Here is a 17,552-nt window from a genome sequence, read left to right on the forward strand (position 1 = left end):
TGGGGATCAGACAGGGCCTTGGCTACTCTGGGTAGTCTGTGGGAGTAACGTAGGGGCTCTCTAGGGCCTGAGAGAGTGTGGGGACAAAAGGATCCAGATCATGAGGCTTCTGGAAGGATGAGAAGGCTGCAACAGCTTTCCCAGGGGCAGAATGGAGAGGAGACCGCTGTTGAGGCTGGAGAAGACATCCAAGGGACCCACTGGCTCCTGCCAGCGCAGACCCAAAGCCAGACTTAGTAGGGATCGGGAAGATGCACAGGGACCAAAGCCGGCACAGGTCTATCTCCAAGGGCTCCGTGAAGGGCCGGCGCCCAGTAACGTTCTCTCCGGCTCTGGCCCCTCTGCCTTCGGTCTCTCCTTCACCACAAGCTGCCTCATCTCTGGGGACCCTACACCGCTGCCCTTCTCTGGGAGACCCCTGCCCCTCTTCTGGGTCCCTGTACAGGCTGTCAGCTCCTTCTAGAAGTTGGTGTGTGCGTGTGTTCACGTGCGTGGGGCACACACACACCGTGTGTGTGTGTGTGTGTGTGTGTGTGTGTGTGTGTCAGGGGAGAAGCTGATCGCTAACAAAGAGGAGGGGTGTGTGGGTGAGTCAGCCGTGTTAATGAGAAACAACTCACCCCGCTGATTAGGACTAATGAACAAGAACAGAGGGGGTGACATCTTTATATAGGGTGGGGGGAGCAGGGCCGCTCCCCCAGTCCCACTTCTCCCTCAGCAAGAACAAGAACAGAGCCACTTCGGCTTCCCCAGGAAGAACTGAGGTCAGACGCATGGATGAACCATCAAGGACAAGGTGGATTCTAACTGGGAAGGAGGGGGACAAGGTGTCTGGGCAGAGGCCAGCTCCTGGGGGAGAGTGTGAGAGATCCTCCCAGAGCCCTGCTCTCTTCCTGCCTTCTCTCTGTATTGATTCCAGAGAAACTAGGGGTTCTCAGGACTGTGCCCTGGGGTTGCCCAAGTGCCTTTGAGATCTAACCAAAACTGTAGGGCCAGGGAGTGCCGGGGACAGTGCTGCAGTCTCTGCTGCTCCCATGGCTGCCTGGAGAGAAGGCTTTGGTCTGGGCATTGGCTGTCTCTGCGGATGGTAATGACCCAGGGAGGCCTGGCCAGGTCAAGGGCCGGAGGGGGCCACGGTGAGGGGGAGGACCTGGGTATCAGACGGCTGTCCTGTCCGTGGGGCAGGGGCTGGTGCGCCAGAGAACCCACCGCTTCACTCACCCTCCATACCAACTGAGCCAAGGTCAAGGGCACCAGGCATGCCTCACAGATGTTCCAGTTGGCTGTGTGAGCGTGGGCATGGGGGGAGGGAGGGAGAGGCTGGGAGTGGGGACAGGATGGGTGTTGGCCAACACCTCCTAATTTGCATTACCACTGACACCCTTCTTGACCAAGAAAATGGAGCCAGAAATAACAAGGGGTTGAGGTGGTTCCCTGGGGGGCTCTTGGAGGTTCTCTTTCCTTGCCTCCAACCTCCCCCCTCTGCCTGGTCCCTGTGCGGGGAGGGAGGCAGGAGGTCAGGCCTTTTCCAGACCCACAGCTGGCCCCAGGCTCCTCCTTCCTCAGACCGGGAGGACACCCCATCCTGACCTCCCACTTCCTTTGGCCCAGACACCCCAGACGCCCAGCCCTGCTGCAGTCCTTCTCCGGAGCAGTGTCCCCTCAGCCTTTCCTCCCCTGGAAACTCTCTCCCTGGGGACCCTCTCGCGACTCTCATGCCCCAGCTCTGCCTACCTTGTTCTCTTCATTCTGGGTCCTGCTGCTCTGTCAGATTGGGCATTTCCTAGGGCAGGTCCCACCTGGGAGCTGTGCAAGGGAACATTCGGCATGAGAAATAGTCCAGACGCTAGGAGGGGAGCTTGTGAGGAGATTCTGGAAGTGGTGCGAGGTGCACCAGGATCCAGTGTGCGACCCTGGCCTGAGGGCTATGGGGTGAGCGGGAGGAGGGCCTCCCAGCTCTGGGAGAGGCCTATGGCCCAGCTTTACTTGGAAGCGGCTCCCGTGCCAGACCTCTCCTTTGTAAGCTCTGTGGAGAACAGAACCAGGACTGTGCCCTATTTCCTCCCTGCCCCGTGACGACCACACAGACCCCCCACAAACGCATTTGGTGCCCATTTATGTGCACTGAATTCACTTCTGTCTCAAAGAGCAAAGGGGATACTGTGGCAGGCACAGCTTGCAGGACAGAGACGGGCCAAGCTAGGAGAAGGAGCGCCCTCTCGGCCAGAGGGGTCTGGGACCTGGAAGAGCCAAGTGGTGAGGGCGGAGGCACAGCAGAAGGGCCTGGCAGGGAAACCAGGTCGCGAGAGACAGCCCAGAGAGCTGTGAACACAATGTGGGAAGGAGTGAACAGTGAGCTGAGAACCCCCCCTTCCCCCCTCCAGAGATGCTATTTTGGAGGGAGAGAATATATGCAGTGCAGGGGGCAGGGTGTGTGGGGGGGTATGCCAGCTCCCCTAGGGGTCAGCTGGATGGCCCGCTGCCTCCACTCCTCCTGCCAGCCATCCCTACTGGCCCTGGAGCCTCTCCCCGCCTCCAAGCGCTTCCCTCCTTGCTGGAAGAAAATCTTCTTGCTCTCTTGAGCACAAGGGGAAAAAGAATGAGCTAGGAGATTTGCAGCTGGCCTCTTGACACCCCATTTGAGAGCCCCCTGAGGCCTCAGACCTAGGGAGAAGCTTCTATTTCCATTGCTTCCCTGGACAGAAGATGTGGAGAGTACTGTGGGACACAACGTGAGGCGGGTGTGCAGTACAGCTCAGCAGGCCTGAGCGCTTCTCACCCCCAAGCCAGGACTTAGGGTTCCCCCCACCTTAACATCGAACTTAGGGAGTGAGTTAGGTGTTAACAGAGGTCAGGGAGGAAGGCATCTCCAGCGGACAACTGGGTTTGCCCACAGGAGCTCTGGCCCCTCTGAGCGGGGAAGCCAATCTTGGCTCCAAGGGCCAAGAAGGCTGGACAGAAGTTGGTGTCAAGTAAAGCCCTTGTTTGACATGAAGGGAAATTCCTGTACCCTGGTTCAACCCCCTCTGAGGGGCCTTGACTCATTTTGGGATGAAGGCTCCAATGCCCTGTGGGTTTCTGTGGTGGCCGGGGGTGGACACGGTGCACAGAGAAGGTGAGCGCTGGGAATGAGCAGAGACTTTTGTTTTCCTCTTTGGAACTGGGCTCTTGCTCTGCCTGATAGTCCCGCTTCAGCAGAAGGAGCAGGGCTGGATGAACTGGGAAGGAAGTCTGGCTTGGAGCCAGTTGATGCAGGGCACATAGAGGGAATGTTAGGGTTGACTTTAGGAAGAATTTCTGGTGAAAACACTTGGCGCGTTGCCCGGATGAATGGACGGCTCTGGTTCCTTGGTTGTTTTCCACAGTAGACAGCTCTCCCCCTCTAAGGCCAGGAGTCTGGACTGCCAGGGGCCGGTGCAGACCAGAGGCAAGGCCAGGAGTCTGGACTGCCAGGGGCCGGTGCAGACCAGAGGCAGGAGCTGAGCCGTCACCCACTTCAGGTGATGGGGGTCTGAAGGCTCCAGGGAGGAGGGGGAGGGAGGACGGTGAGGCAGAAGACCTAGGGCCCCAAGCCGGACTGCAGTGTGGGATTTGGGTCGAAGCCACAAGTGGGAACGCCGTCTCTCCCTCAGTCCTCTTCCCACTGTCCTGTCTTGCTTTTCTTCCAACCTCGGACCAGGGAGGGACAGGGGCAGGGAGAGCGGCTGTGGTGAAGGAGCCTGGCCCCCTCCCCCAGTGCCTGAGCCCAAGGCTGGCAGGACCCCTTGCAGGGGTTCTCAGGTAGTGGGACTCAAATTCCCTGAGGCAGAGGGACTGGGTGGAGGTGCTCAGCAAAGGGACGACGCGGGGAGCCCACGTCATTCCAGCCAGGACCCCCTGCTCTGGAGGGACATCCCGCCCAGTTTTCCAGTGCAAAGGGAGGTAAGTGGGCGGGGCTGATTGCGTGTCCATCACGTTCATCCTTGGCCTTGTGGGTACTACAGGCCCCGAGCTGTCCTTCTCCCCCAACAAAAGCCAAGTGTGGATGGGAGGCGACAGGGAAGATCTGGAGATGGTGTGAAGGGGATGGTTCACTCTGAAACGTGGGTGAGGGGCACGGAAGAAGACTATCTCCCCCTGGGATCAGAGAGATCCTTGCCGGGGTCAGGGAGATCCTGCCTTGGCATCCGACTCCCTCCAGGACCAACAGGGACAGAAGCCTGAGTGGGACTTCACAGATGGGCCCTCAGCCACGACCCACTCTGAGTCCTCAGAGCTCTGGGATTTATGGGTCTCTGGTCCCAGGCACTGTCCTAATCCCCAACAGTGGGCACATGCGGGTCTCTTCCCCACTGTCCAGCAGACTCACCCTGTCACACTTAGCCCCAGATACAAGGCACATGACAGTCCTGGTTACACACACACACACACACACACACACACATCATACCCTTCCTCACATTCCAGGCTCCCAAGGATGCCGCACTCCTCCCACACACACGGCACACACACACAGAGTCTCACACCACCGGGAACACAGTGCCACACGGGTCTAGCCCAGGTGTCACAGTGCACTATCTCGCACTCATATAGGACCCCATGGGGACCCTGGGAATGGTGCATGATGGCCAACACGCACACCGACGCATGGGCTCCTGGCTTGGAAGTCGCACCCGTTACCCAGTGCTGGGCTGGTCAGTGTCTAACAACGGGCTCTCCAGTTTCAGCTGCCGTGATGAAGGCACAGAGCCCTGGGAAGAGGGGGGCATACTCTGCTCTTTCAAGCTGGTGGGAGCCAGCTCTAGCACACCACTCCTAGAAATCACATGATAAAGTTTAACCAAAAATGGGCACCCCCAGGAGAGCTGCACCTGACCAGCCGTGACTCATCTGGGCCGCTTCTCTCCCCTGGGGGTGCCTCCTTTCCCTACCTTCTCTCCCCACTGCGCCTCCTGTCCAGATCCCACTTCTGGCCCCTCTCACTTCTCCTCCTTCCCTGTCCCTCAGGGCTTTGAGCTGGGTTTGGCACTCAGGCCCATCTCTCTCAGCCTTGCTCCCTCCTTCTCTCCCTCCATGTGTGGAGGGTGACAGGCCCATAGCTAATCCAGGCAGACTTCCCGGAGGAAGAGGACAAGGAAAGGGATGCGGTGTGTTTCTGGAAAAAATATAAGCCTCTCTGCCTCCTTGTGCCTGACCTGTTCCCTGGTTGGCTTATGTTTCTACCTGGTCATCAGGACAAAGGGTCCGATCAATGCTGCTCCCTGAAGACGAGAAACCCCGCAGCTTGCCGGCTCCCCAGTGAGGGGAGGCGGTTAGAGTATGTTCTGAGAATGAGGACCTCTGGTCCTAACCATGCTCTGGGAACATTGCATCACTTCTCAGAGCTTCCGCTTCTCAATTTGAGAAAAAAAAAAGGTGGTTCTGGACCAGGTGGCTTTAATTTCCTTCTTGGCTCTGACATTTTGGCATTCTATATTTCGGAAAGTCTTCTAAAATCTGTTCTGTGGCGAGTATCCCTTGTTGCTAATCCTGATCTTTTCCCAGCCTGTGAGGGAGGTGAACAGATGTGCTCTGTGACTGGGGGGCAGCGGGTACCATAGCTGAAGGAGATGGAGACTGGGCCTGGGTATCTGTAGGTTTGGTTTTGGGGCCTGGCAGGCCATGTACATTTGGGAGCCTTCCAGCAGCCTCTGCTGTCTTCACTACAGCTCCTAAATTATTTCTGCCACACACACGTAAGAGGAAAGAGGGTAGGAAAGGAAGGGAGGGAGGCCGGGAGGGAAGAACGGAAAAGGAAAGGAAATGAAAGCAAAGGGGGAAAACCATGGATGAAATGAAATGAAAAGAAGAGATGAAAAATGTGTGTCGTGGACGTAGAAAGCAGCTCCCCTAACCAGTCACGGTGCCAGGCGGACATGGAGGCAAGAGGGGAGAGCGAGGGTTTCCTGGTGGTTTCAGAGCCTTCTCTGTGCAGCTGGGAGGTGGGTGTGGAGCCCTGCGCAAGGGCAAGGGCAAGGGCAAGGGCAGGGGTCCAGGAGGCACCTCCCCCCTGCCCGGGGCCTTCTGCTGGTGCATTGCTGCTCCCCTGAAAACAACTCAAACCACAGAATTGGCTTGTGGTTAGGTGACTATCAGTCACTGCTATTCAGCTTGGCTTCTTAGGATGACTAAAGGGTTTGGAAGCCCCTCTTAATAGCCCCCCAAATTTTCGGAGGAGTCAGAGGCAGAGATGGAAAAGTAGTTTGCTTTGGATGAGATCTGAGCTGCCCCATGTTGGGCGGCAGGCACTGTGTCTGTGGGCTCCTGGGGGCTTGGCGGGGAGGTCACCCAGGTGGAGGGTAATATCATTCCTGGACTGTCCTTATCCAACAGTTTGGAACAGGGAGGGGCCGAGGATGAGGACACTCAGGTCTCCCAGAGGGTCTCCTCTCAATCTGTCTTTTCCAGCTCCCAGTCTCCAGGGAGCCAGGAGCCAAGCTGCCTGCTGCTGAGGGCCGGACTGGGCACTGGCAGGTCCCCTGGGCAGGCCTGGGTATCAGCTTGGCAGCCCAGCTGGTGCCTGGGCCTGGGACCAGAGTGCTTGCTGGGAATTCCCCTCTTCTCCCCCACACCTGGTGGCCATGTGACCTGGAGACAGGTCCCCTCTGCTATCCGGGCCAAGTTCTGCTGGTGGTCTTTCGGGTGGGGGAGGGCGGGCGGGGGATGGGAGAAGCCAGGCTGTGAATGGGAATGCCCAGCCCCAGGCCCGCAGTCCGTGTGATTTAAACAGATAGTTCTAGAGCTGACAGGGTCTATCTCTCCATCCTTACCTGAGTCAGGAAGAGAGAACCCAGGTGATCCTGAGTTCCGGGGGGAGGTGGGTCGGGTAAGAGAGGGACTGTTTTTGTTTTTGTTTTTCTTTTGGATCAAACACTCTGGGCCCCTTTTTTTCCCTCCTCCTTCCTGGGCATCCGCAAGGGAAGAGGTCGCCTCCCTTCATCTCAATGTTATGTAAAGTGGGGTTAAAGCATCCTTTAAAAAGTTTAGCTATTTTTATTGATCTGCAACGTCTCTAAGGAAGAAGTGCACTTGGTAAGCAAGTACGTGTCAAGACAAATCTCCAGTTCTCCCCAACCCCCACCCTCAGCATCACCTATCCAGAAGGCTGAGACCGAACATTCCCCCTGCCTGTCCTCCCGATTCCATTTGGGGCACAGGGTGGGTCCTACCCCTGCCCGGTTTTCCCTTTTGGTGACTTTATCATTAAGCCTCATTTCCCCTTCTTGAGATGAAAAACTTGGATTCTCGGATTCTTCTAGTGCTGACCTTCGGTGGCTCAGCGCGGTTAGCGAAGAAAGAGAAGGGCAAAGGGGCGCTTGACCCTCCTGCCGGCTCCCTCATCACTGGTGTTCTTGCAGCCCCCAGTGCCCAGCCTCGACCCTGTCCCCGTTCGGCCCCTTACTCTCTTTCTGACTGGCCATCGTCTCGGTTTCTCTCTCTCCTGTTCTCATTCTGTCTCCCCATCTTCCTTTCTGTTTCGGTGCCCGCATTACCCCTGCGTGCCCCAGGCTGGGGGTGGGCACACGTGAGTTCTAGATTGCTGACTCAGGCCATCTAACCACACTCTCCCCAGGATTCGCTTTCCCCAAACTCCCCTCACCTGGGGTCTGGGACCCACCAGGATGGGATTCTTGTCCCTTTGAGCCTTCGTGCAGGTGGGAAGTTGGCGGGTCTGCACACGGACCCTGTCTCTGTGAACAGCCCCCAGCAGCTGAGGGCTGGGGGGTCCCCTGGTCCGTAGGCAGAGGAAGAGTCGGTTTTCTGAGAAGGGAAATGCCTACCTCCTCTTTGATCCCCGAGTCCCCCAACCTTTGGGGCGGGCCAAGCCAGGGGGCTTCTTCTCGTTTAAGGAGGGGGAGGGAATCCTTTTACTGACTGAGGCTGTAAGGTAGGGAGGTGGGTACTGACCAGATTTAATGATTCTGGGAGGGAAGCAGAGCACGTGTGGACACAGAACATATAAAGAACATGCATTTAGGAAAAATATGGACCATTCACAGGCATACCAGAAGCATGACACGTCCCAGCCTTCTCCCCCTCCTCACTGTTGGGGGCTGGGGGGGCCGACCCCCAATACCAACCATATATGTGTGTTAAGTGTGTGAACACACACACACCAAGCTCTGCGCTCTGGTGCACACATCCTGAGCTAGAAGAGCTGGACTGGGGAGCTGGGCACAGTGGGGGAGGGGGAGGACAGGGAAGGCAGCGTAGCCCCACCCCTGCCCCCTGCCCCATGCCCACCATCCGCCTCCCCATCTCCCCATCTCCCCATAGCTGGCAAGTCCTCTGCCCCCTTAACTTTTCCCAGCTTCGAGGAAATACCTCCCTTTAGGGGAAAGCGAGATTCGTGAGGGGAAGCACTGACTCGGGCAGAGGCATGAGCCTGATTTTCCAGTCTGGGGCGGGGCGGAGAGAGATGGCACTGGGGACGCCCAGGCGAGGGGGCCTGACTCAGAGCCAGAACCACAGAGCTCCTCCGCTATGTTGTCGTCGGGGAACAAGAAGCCACCAGGTTTATAAGAAACTACGATTCATCTCTGCCCCCTTCCACCCCTCTGCAAGGGACCAAGGTTAGACTCGAAGAAGAACTTACAGCCCAGGCAAGGATGGGACTCTGCCTCAGATTATCCTTTTGGAAATCTTCCCTGGGTTTGTGAAAGAAGAATGGCAGCTTCAGGTGGTTTTAGATCCTGAGATGATCTGGGGCCAGAGGATGGGACCCTCGAGTTCCCCGCATAAGTAGTCAAAGAAAGCCCCCTCCTCACTTTCAGCCTAGATCAGGAGTTCTTACGTCCTGCTTGCTGTCTTCAGAGCCACCGCAGAGGCTGAGCCTGGGGCAGGCAGGGCTCCCTAGGCTCACAGACCGTCGGGTTGGCAGGGGAGGGGAGGGGGCAGCTGGCTTCTCCAGCTGGCTCTGCTGCCCCCCTCTTGGCCACTGGCTCACAGGTCCCAAGGTGAGAGCGGGAGGGAGATTGAGTGCGGGTTCTGTTAGCAGAAGGGCAGAGCTGAAGGTGTGATGAAACTCGGAGTGGACAGAGAGCAGGAACGACAGGCAGCATGACCAGTGGCGCCCTCCTCCCACTTCTAAGAGCTGCCCAGGTCCCCTCCAACACAGACAAGCACCTAACAGCTTGGATGTCTGGAAGGGAGCCCAGTCTCAAGGGGTAGGGAGTTCAGAGAAGTGAGGAATGCCCCTGCCCCCCCACCCCTGCACTTGGATACCAGGACTCCCAGATTCTTCCCAGATTCTTTGGGTCCTGCTTTCCTCCGCTGCTGCCATGCCCCATCCAACCGTGGCCGTGCATCTGAGCCTCTCCCTGTCCCTTCCAGTTCCTAAGTTCTACATCCCACCGCTCCTGCCTCTAAGCGGGGTGGGATTTGCTGCATAATGGGGTTCAGTTCTGTAGGCTCATCAGATGGAAAAGGACATAAGGAATGACTTCCCAAAGTACAGGGGGGGCGCTCACTAGGGTGACTGGGGAGACCTTAGGGTTTTGCCCTTCTCCAAAGGAGGGGGAAGGACTCTGAGCCAGAATTGGGTTGGGCAGGCTACCTTGGAAGGAGAGAAGGAGAGGGGAACAAAACAACAGAGAGCCTGGGGAAATTTAAGCATCAGATTCCTCATCTGCAAAATGGGAAGAACAATAATTTCTTCTTTGCAACTGCTCTCATGGGAAAGCGCAGAGCTTGGCATTGGGTCTCTAACTCTGTGACCTTAACCAGGTACTTAACTTCTACCTCAGTTTCCCTGTCTGCGGAACGAGGACCATGGACCCCTGCCCAGCTGACCTCACAGCCCTGGAGTGTCTAGTGAAGTCGAGGGTATGAGTGGCTTGGGGTGCTCTTTTGTCTCTTCCTCCCCACCCCCAGCAGCAGTGAGAAGAATTGGGTAATCAGACAGGATTTGGGTTTTTCTAATTTCCAAGCTTGCTGGGAATCCAGGGATGAGACAAAATACAAGTTAGACTCAGCAGCCGTGTGTCTGGGGTAGTGAGAGCTGGGGAACCCTGGTGCGCAGCCCATTCAGGGGGCTCTGAGCTTTGGTGGTAGCCTCAGGTCAGGGTGCTTGGGGGAGGGGTGCAGAGGTGTGAAGACCATGGGCTCAGTACCTTGATTTGCAGCCACTCGTCCCAAGGCAAAGGACTTTCCTGACCACAGCAATCCCTCCCCAACCCACTGGACTCGTCAGGTTCTGGTCCAGTGATTGAAAAGAAATGGAAGCAGGCAATGGGAGGGGGCAGGGTTGCCCAGCTTCATGCCCCCTGTGGCTGGAGCCATGGGTCCAGGGTTTATCTCAGGACCCTGCGGGGAGTGCCGCCTGCCTGTGGCCCTGGTGGAAGGAGGTGGGCAGGACGCCTCGTGACGCTTTGTGGGTGACTGAGTGGGGTGGGCAGCCGAAGACAGGCTCCCGGGGAAATCTTAGACTTGCGTGTCAGAGTGGATCTATGTCTGGGTTGGTAAGTGGGGTTAAACTCAAGGTCAGACCCAGCCAAATCCATTTTCATGCCAACATGGCCTTGGGTGTCCTCCACTGCTGTGAGAGGGACCCTGGTGCCCCCCTCGCTGAAGATGAAGCGGCTCATGCCAGGTTTGTCCCGCTGCTCAGACACTGTTGCCTGCCCGCCTTCTGTGTGCACCTGAGATTGATGAGGAACAGGGCACCGGCTGTCAAGCTGCCATTCCCCGAACACTGAGCAGGTGCTTCCGTCTGCATAGGCTCTGGGGATCATAGCTGCAGCATGAGGGGCTGTGGGAAGACAATGGAAAGAACTTCCCAACCTTAGGTAGATGAAGTGGGAGGTGGTTCTATGCTGCTTCAAGGGACAGGACACTCCCAGGTGTCTCTGAGGTCTGTACAACCCAGACAGTCACTTCTATCTATGAAGTGTGTGGAGATCAGCAGCCTGGGCCAGATTCGTGGGCCCCCGCCCTAGCTCCTCCTTGCCCTTTCTTTGTCGTATGCATTTCCCAGGTCCCTGTTTTGTTTTATGGCAAGAGTTGAGAAGGAGAAGTAGGAGGGAAAGAGGGAAATGGAAGCTCTGAGAAAAAGCTGGAGGGCCAAGTGGACCCCAAGCAGGACGTAGAGTCGTCAAGGTGATGAAGAGGGTGTGGGGGTAAGTGAATTTTTTAGCTGGTCAAGAAATGCTGGGGAAGTCAAAGGGCTGCCTTTGCAGCAGGAGGTCTGGGGCGAGAAGGTAAGAAGGTCTTGTGGGGGCGGGACAGGGGGGGCATCAGATCTGGCAGGGTAGGGCTGGACAGAGGAAGAGCGGCACCTTCCTGCCTTTGAGAAGGAAGCGGGTACCCCAGGAAGGCCAGAAGGTGGATTGCAGATAGGATTTCAAAGTGTTCCCGTGAGACAGGGCTGAGGGAGACAGAGGGCCAGCTTCTGGGCCCCGAAGCCTTCCTGTCCTCACTGCTAGCTCCCCCGCCCCTGCCAATGCTCCCCAGCTTCCCCGCCCCATTTTGGCCCAAAGCCCCCGGGGAAGCTACATGGCGTTCTCACCACGGACCCAGTGCCGGCTGCGCTTCTTCCCTCTGACCTATTTTTTAATCATCTGATGGGATTTCACCCCCCACCAAACCAAAGCCCCGGCCCCCTGGGCCCGTCAGCTCCACGGCGTGTCAAAACTGCCCCTGTCACTTTGCGTTGGTTTCTCAGTCCAGCCAGCCCCTCCCCCAGGGCCTGAGAGCGAGGGCTAATTACCCAGCTGTTGAGCCCCACCCCCAGCCCCAATGGAGGGGCCCAGGACCGCTGGGGGGGGGGCGGCGGGGAGAAGCTGGGCCTCCTCACCCTCCTGCTGCATGGCAGGAAGTCCTTCCTGCTATCTAACCTCCATTCTTCTCTCTGACCTGCCGCCTGGCCCAATCACAGACACAGAGGACATTGGGATTGGATGGGACTTTGGGATACCCCTTGAGGGACAGAAGGGGCCAAGCAGTCTCCTGTCCTGGGTTTGGGGAAGGCTTCTGCCCCCTTCCCCGCACTCCCTGCACAGAGAGGGTTATTAGGGACCGCTGGTGGAGTCAGGATCAGAACCCAGAGCACCCCGCCTGTCTATTTGCTTCCCGGTCCTCCCCATTGATGTCTGTTTCAGTTTCTGTGCAGTTCCACTCCCGGCCCCAGCCACGGGTACTCCTTGCCCTGTCTTTCTCTCCCTTGTGCACGCCCTTGGCCCGCGGAGCTTTATCTGGCACTCCTCTCGCGGCTTGCTTTAGGCACCGGTTAGGAATGAGATTTGCCCCTTCATCTCCCCCATCACATCCCACTCCATTGCCTCCCCCATGGCCCCCTTTTCCCTCCCTCCTTCAGCCATCCCTGGTCTAGTCCATAAGCCCGCCCCATCTCATCTCCACCCCACAACATTAACCGGAGGGCCAAGCCAAAGTGCCTCAGGCCAGAGACAACAGGCCCAGGGCAGACTCACCGATGGAGGCCCCCCGTCCCAGACAGACAGCCAGACCGCCAGACAGCAGCCACATCGCGATGGAGATAGACCTCAAGAGATTGATAAAGAGAGATGTAGAGATGTAGAGACAAGCAGACACGGAGGCTCAGAGGGAGGAGATGCGGTTGGTACGGAGCCTGCCCTCAGGCCCAGCACACAGATCCCAGAGACGGCTGGATGTAAAGAAGACACACGACCAGGCTGGCAGAGACACAGGGACCTGAGAGGCCGAGCAGCAGACAACCACAGCAGAGCACCAGAGACTCGGAAGCTTTAGACCTGAGGGGCCGAGCAGCAGACAACCACAGCAGAGCACCAGAGACTCGGAAGCTTTAGAGGCTAATAGAGGCACCGGACAAGCAGGGGTGCCTCCGGGCTCCCGGGAAGCCAGAAGCCGGCCTTGGAGAGATGGCAGCTGAGCAGGGAGTCTGCTGTCCTGTGGCCAGAGGCCCAGAGAGGCCCTCCCCACCCCCAGCTGGCCAAGCCTCACTGTGACCAGGAGTCACACCGTCTCTAAGAGCACAGAAGCCTGGCTGTGAAGGGGTTAACTTGATTAGACCCCACTCACCCTTCTTTTCTTCCCTCATCAACCCTCAATGCACCCCCCCCCCCAACAAGCTCCCTTTACCCAAAGCCCAGGGTATTCCCCTCACCTCCTGGTAACCAGACCCTGCTTCCTGCCTGAGATTAAGGGCCTGTCTGCTGAGATTCCCCAGGAAGGGGGGCGGGGCGCACACAGCCTCTCTTCCCTGAAGCTCGGGCTTGCCCATCCACAACCTGGCATGCCCCCCGGATCTCAGATCGGCCCCAACATCTTAGGGTCCCTTTAGGAGGGCACGGGCACCCTGGCCTGGGGGCGGGGTGCTGTGTGGTAGCATGTGGGGTGTGTGGGGTGTGGGTCTTGTGTGAAGAGCTGGGGCGGGGGTGAGAAGAGTTAGCGACCAAGAGAAGAGATGGTCCCTGATAGGTGCCCACAGAGAGTGAAGGACCGAAATGCAGACAGACCCAGGCATGGCCTGGAGCCAAAGGGTAAGGGCTGTCCAACCTTGAGGAGTGTGGAGTGGGGAACACTGAACCAGCCAAGGGGTGAGAACCCAGAGCCTTTGACCTTGAGATGAGCCCATACTGACCACCGGTCTGCTGGGGACATGGAACTCCTGCAGCTGTCATGGGGGGAGGGGATCCTACAGGTGCTTGTCACTCCCCTCCTTCCCTCCCTGCCTGTTAATCCCGTGGTTCCGGCCGCTCTTCTGAAGGCCTGGCAATCTGGGCCCCAGGGGGTAGGGCAGTGAGGGCGGGGGAGGGGTGAGCTGAGGTAGATGCCCAAGAGCCCCGGGGAGGCTGAGGCTGGATGTAGGATGAGAGAAGGGGTGCGGCCGTGGGGACAGCTCACAGGTTTGTCCAGTGGAGCTCTGTGGGTTGTATGTGCACAGACGTGGGTGATGGACACTCGCAGGCTGGTGGGTTTTCGGGGACAAGGGTGCCGAGGGACTCAAGAGCTCTGGCCCTGGCCTCAGGCGGCTAGGAGCTGTTTAGGGGCAGGAGCTGGGACTGAGATTGATCTCTGTGACCCCAGAGTCCCAGGGGTGGGGACGGCTGGCCCATCTCAGCGACAAGATCCTCTAGGGAATGGTGGATGGGCATCTCAGGAGGGGAAGCCTGTCCTTTCTGAGGTGGAGTCTTACAGAGAAGCTCTCATTAGGCCCAGGGCCGTTAGTGAAAGGCTGGGGGCTGGCCTCAGGGACCCTGAGTGAGGGACCCACAGACACTGGAGGGAGGAGAGTAGGATGTGGACGGCTCAGAAGAGAGGGAAGAAGAGGCACTTCTGATCCATGCCTGTCTTGGGACAAAACCCCTCCCCTTTACAGGACCTCACAGCTCCCTTGGGATCCAGTTCACCCAGTTTGTCCTTGCAGAAGGTCTACCGGCTCTTTTTGCTGACTAGGAAACCAGAGAGGTTAAGCTACTGGAACAGGTCACACAGCCAGCGAGGGTTGGAATTGGGGCTCCAAGCCTACCCATCTCCCTCTGCCCTATCTCCAGCTCTCAAGGCTGCTCTGCCTCTGTAGCTCTCCCTCACCCTCTCCCTATTCTGTCTCCCTCTCTTCTGTCTTGTACCCCCTCATTTTTAAAAAAGATTTTATTTATTTATTGGATGGACACAGAGAGGGAACACAAGCACGGGGAGCAGCAGTAGGAGAGGGAGAAGCAGGCTCCCCACTGAGCAAGAAGCCTGATCATGTAGGGCTCCATCCCAGGACCCTGCAACTCACCGAGACACCCAGGCGCCCCCACACCCCCTGTGACCCAACCTGAGACTTCCTCACTGAGGCTGCTGCCCCTCTCCATCTCTCAATGCTTTTTGCAGAACGGCCCAAGTCTCACAGTGGCTCTCCTTCCTTTCCTGCCTCATCCCCGACATGCTGATCCCCTCTCTTTCACCCAGCTACCCGCTCAGGTTGGGTCCAGCAGGGTGGAGGGGAGTCATCCTGGGTCCTGGTACCTCTGAGTCTCCACAGTTCCCCCCCAACCCCACTCCCGTTCCCCCCTACCCCCACCCGCCCCGGGCCCCAGCTGGCTGCCCCACCCTCCCTGCACCTGCAGTGTGAGCCCATTCAGGAGCCTTCTGGGTCCTGGGGGAGCTCAACAGTCCACACATTTTTAAAAAATTTATTTAGAGAGAGAAAGGGTGAGAGAGAACATGGGGACAGTCCATGGGCAGAGAGAGGGGGAGAAGCAGACTCCTCGCTGAGCGGGGAGCCCAAGGCGGGGCTTGATCCCAGGACCTTGAGATCACAACCTGAGCTGAAGGCAGATGCTTGACTGACTGAGCCACCCAGGTGCCCTGTCCCTCCACATATTTTAAGGAGAGGGTCCGGGGTGGCTGTTGGATTCTGTGGTGAGGAAGGAATTATGTGATCCTGTAGCTGATAAGGAAGCCTTTATGCTGGGGGCAGCCATCCTCCGGCATCGAAGCCCTTCCATCCACCACAGGGAGGCACATGCAAGCTGGAGCAGGCACACAGAATGTCCTTCTATGGTGCTGGGCTTGGGGCTGGAAGAGTGGAGGGGGAGGGGAGACGGGAGGGGGCTGTGCGGACTCCCCGGAGCCCAGTGTCACCTGGCGTCCTCCTGGAACACACAGATTCTGGGAACCTGCCACAGGCCTGGGAATCAGAATCTCCAGAAGCAGGTCCCAGGAATGCACACTGTCAGAGCCTTCTGGCACAGTCTGTGACCCCCAGGTGTGGCAGGGGCTGAGTGCCATCAGGGTGGCCTCCCTCATTTTGAGTCTTGGAACAGTTTGAAAAAGGAGCATTGAAAACATGCGTGGGACCCCAGGGTGAAGAAAACCAGGGTCTAAGCTGGTGGGTTAGGGGCAATTTTCTCTCCTGTTTTCCACACCTCTTCCAACGGGATTACATGACTTTTCATTTAATATTATTGTTCTGACTTGAAATGGGAAGGCAGACAGTCTCGAGAACACTGGATCAGGAGTCCGGAGACCAGGGTTCCAGCCCTGGCTTGGCCACGAGTGGGGTTGTGAGTTTGGCAGGTCACTGGGTTTCCCGGGGTCACCATCCAGCTTGTGTCATCACATGTGATATGTGTAGGAGACAGTGCCTCTCAAATCCCGGACTCACACCCTGTGTAGCTTCTCCTGGTGGAACAGCCTTCTGGACGCTCAGCAGGCCGATGGGATGGGAGAGGGGCTGGGAGGGGCAGTGATGGAGAAGTGAGAGGATCCCAGGGGGCCTGGTCTCCTGCTCCTCCTTCCCCACCCCTCCAGCCCTGGGGCCTGGGAAGAGGGTGATGCTGCAACAGAAGGAGGAGCTGTCACTGCCAGGGTTCTTCTTCTCACCCGAGCTGGCGGAGGGGCGGGACTGGCAGTGGTGACACTAGGGCCACTCAGCCCCCGCTTTTCACAAGCACTTTCTTTTTTGGGTGGAAGAAATTGGAGTGAGGGGGTGAGGAATCTGGAGTTGATGGTCCCCTGACAGGCCATCGGATTAGAGAGGGACTGCCCCCAGGCACCCTGTTCCTCCGGGGACATGTCTCCGGGTCCACCTGAGTCGGGGATTCAAAATCCCGCCTCCCCTGGAAACCTGGGTGGGAGCTCCGGTCATCCTGTTCAGAGGCAGAGGGATAATGTCTCCATCTCTAGACCTGAGGATTAATGCGGAAAAAAGGGGGGCGAGAGGGAGGAACAAGACTCTACTTGGCTTTCCACAGCCAAATGCTTAGCAAAAATGTCCCCCAGAAGAGATGTCAGCACTCAAGTCTCTTGGGGAAATTAGTAATTCAGGGGAGTCATACTGAAATCTCTCGTGTTTCTCAAAAAGTAGCCAAGGATCTCAAGGTCCCATCTCTTTCAGGCAAGGCTGCCTCACTTGGAAGAGCAGGCAGAAACTTCCCACCTCCCTAAGGCATTGGGGGGGGGGGGTGAGGGGGGTGAGGGGGAGGAGAAATGGCTGGTAAAGGGGTGGGAGGGGCTGTTCCCAATTCTGGTGTTGTCCCGCATCTGGTCTCCACTGGGGGATGTACTGATTCTCTCTTCCCCTACCCTTCCTGGGTCATGCCCGCCTCCTGGGGTCCCCAGCTTCGCCTTCTCCTGCCAACCTGCCTCTTGGTTCAGCTCTAGTTGGGAACAGAGAGTCCCCACGGACCCCTAAGGGTGAAGCCCTGTTGCGCTGGGACAGAGATGGGAGATGGGGCCAGCCCCCAGGGGAGAAGTGAGGAGGTCTGGGAGGGTGCTGTGAGAGGAGATGTTAACCTTTACCAGGATGAAAATTGAAAGTATTTTTCAAAACACTCTTAAAAATGTAAATCTTTATCTATATATTGACATGTAAAAAATTCCATGACACCTTGTTGAATGAAAAAAAAATACACATTACAAAGCAGCACATGTGGTGTTTATATAAAATTTTGTGTGTGTGTGTGTGTGTGTGTGTGTGTGTGTGGGCACGTACACAAAAGACAGAAAGGCTGTGCACAAGGAGTGATGTCTGGAGGGGTAATATCTGGAGGGGTATTCACCAAAATGTCAATCCAATTTGCCTCTGGTGGGGAGTGGAATTTGGG

At 57.4% G+C, this 17,552-nt stretch overlaps 1 long non-coding RNA gene across 1 annotated transcript in view; it reads right to left on the bottom strand.

The window, feature by feature from the left end:
• LOC131815993 (uncharacterized) overlaps nucleotides 1-13,254 on the bottom strand; it is a 15,075-nt gene extending 1,821 nt beyond the window's left edge. Inside the window, exons 1-2 of the long non-coding RNA XR_009347914.1 lie at nucleotides 13,121-13,254; nucleotides 1,735-1,806 (exon numbers count right to left, since the gene is read on the bottom strand). This is a non-coding gene — a long non-coding RNA (uncharacterized LOC131815993). The remainder of the gene's footprint in view (nucleotides 1-1,734; nucleotides 1,807-13,120) is intronic.
• Between the last annotated feature and the right edge of the window lie 4,298 nt (nucleotides 13,255-17,552).

Source organism: Mustela lutreola, chromosome 15 (genome assembly GCF_030435805.1).
Source record: "Mustela lutreola isolate mMusLut2 chromosome 15, mMusLut2.pri, whole genome shotgun sequence".
Classification (NCBI taxonomy): Eukaryota; Metazoa; Chordata; class Mammalia; order Carnivora; family Mustelidae; genus Mustela; species Mustela lutreola.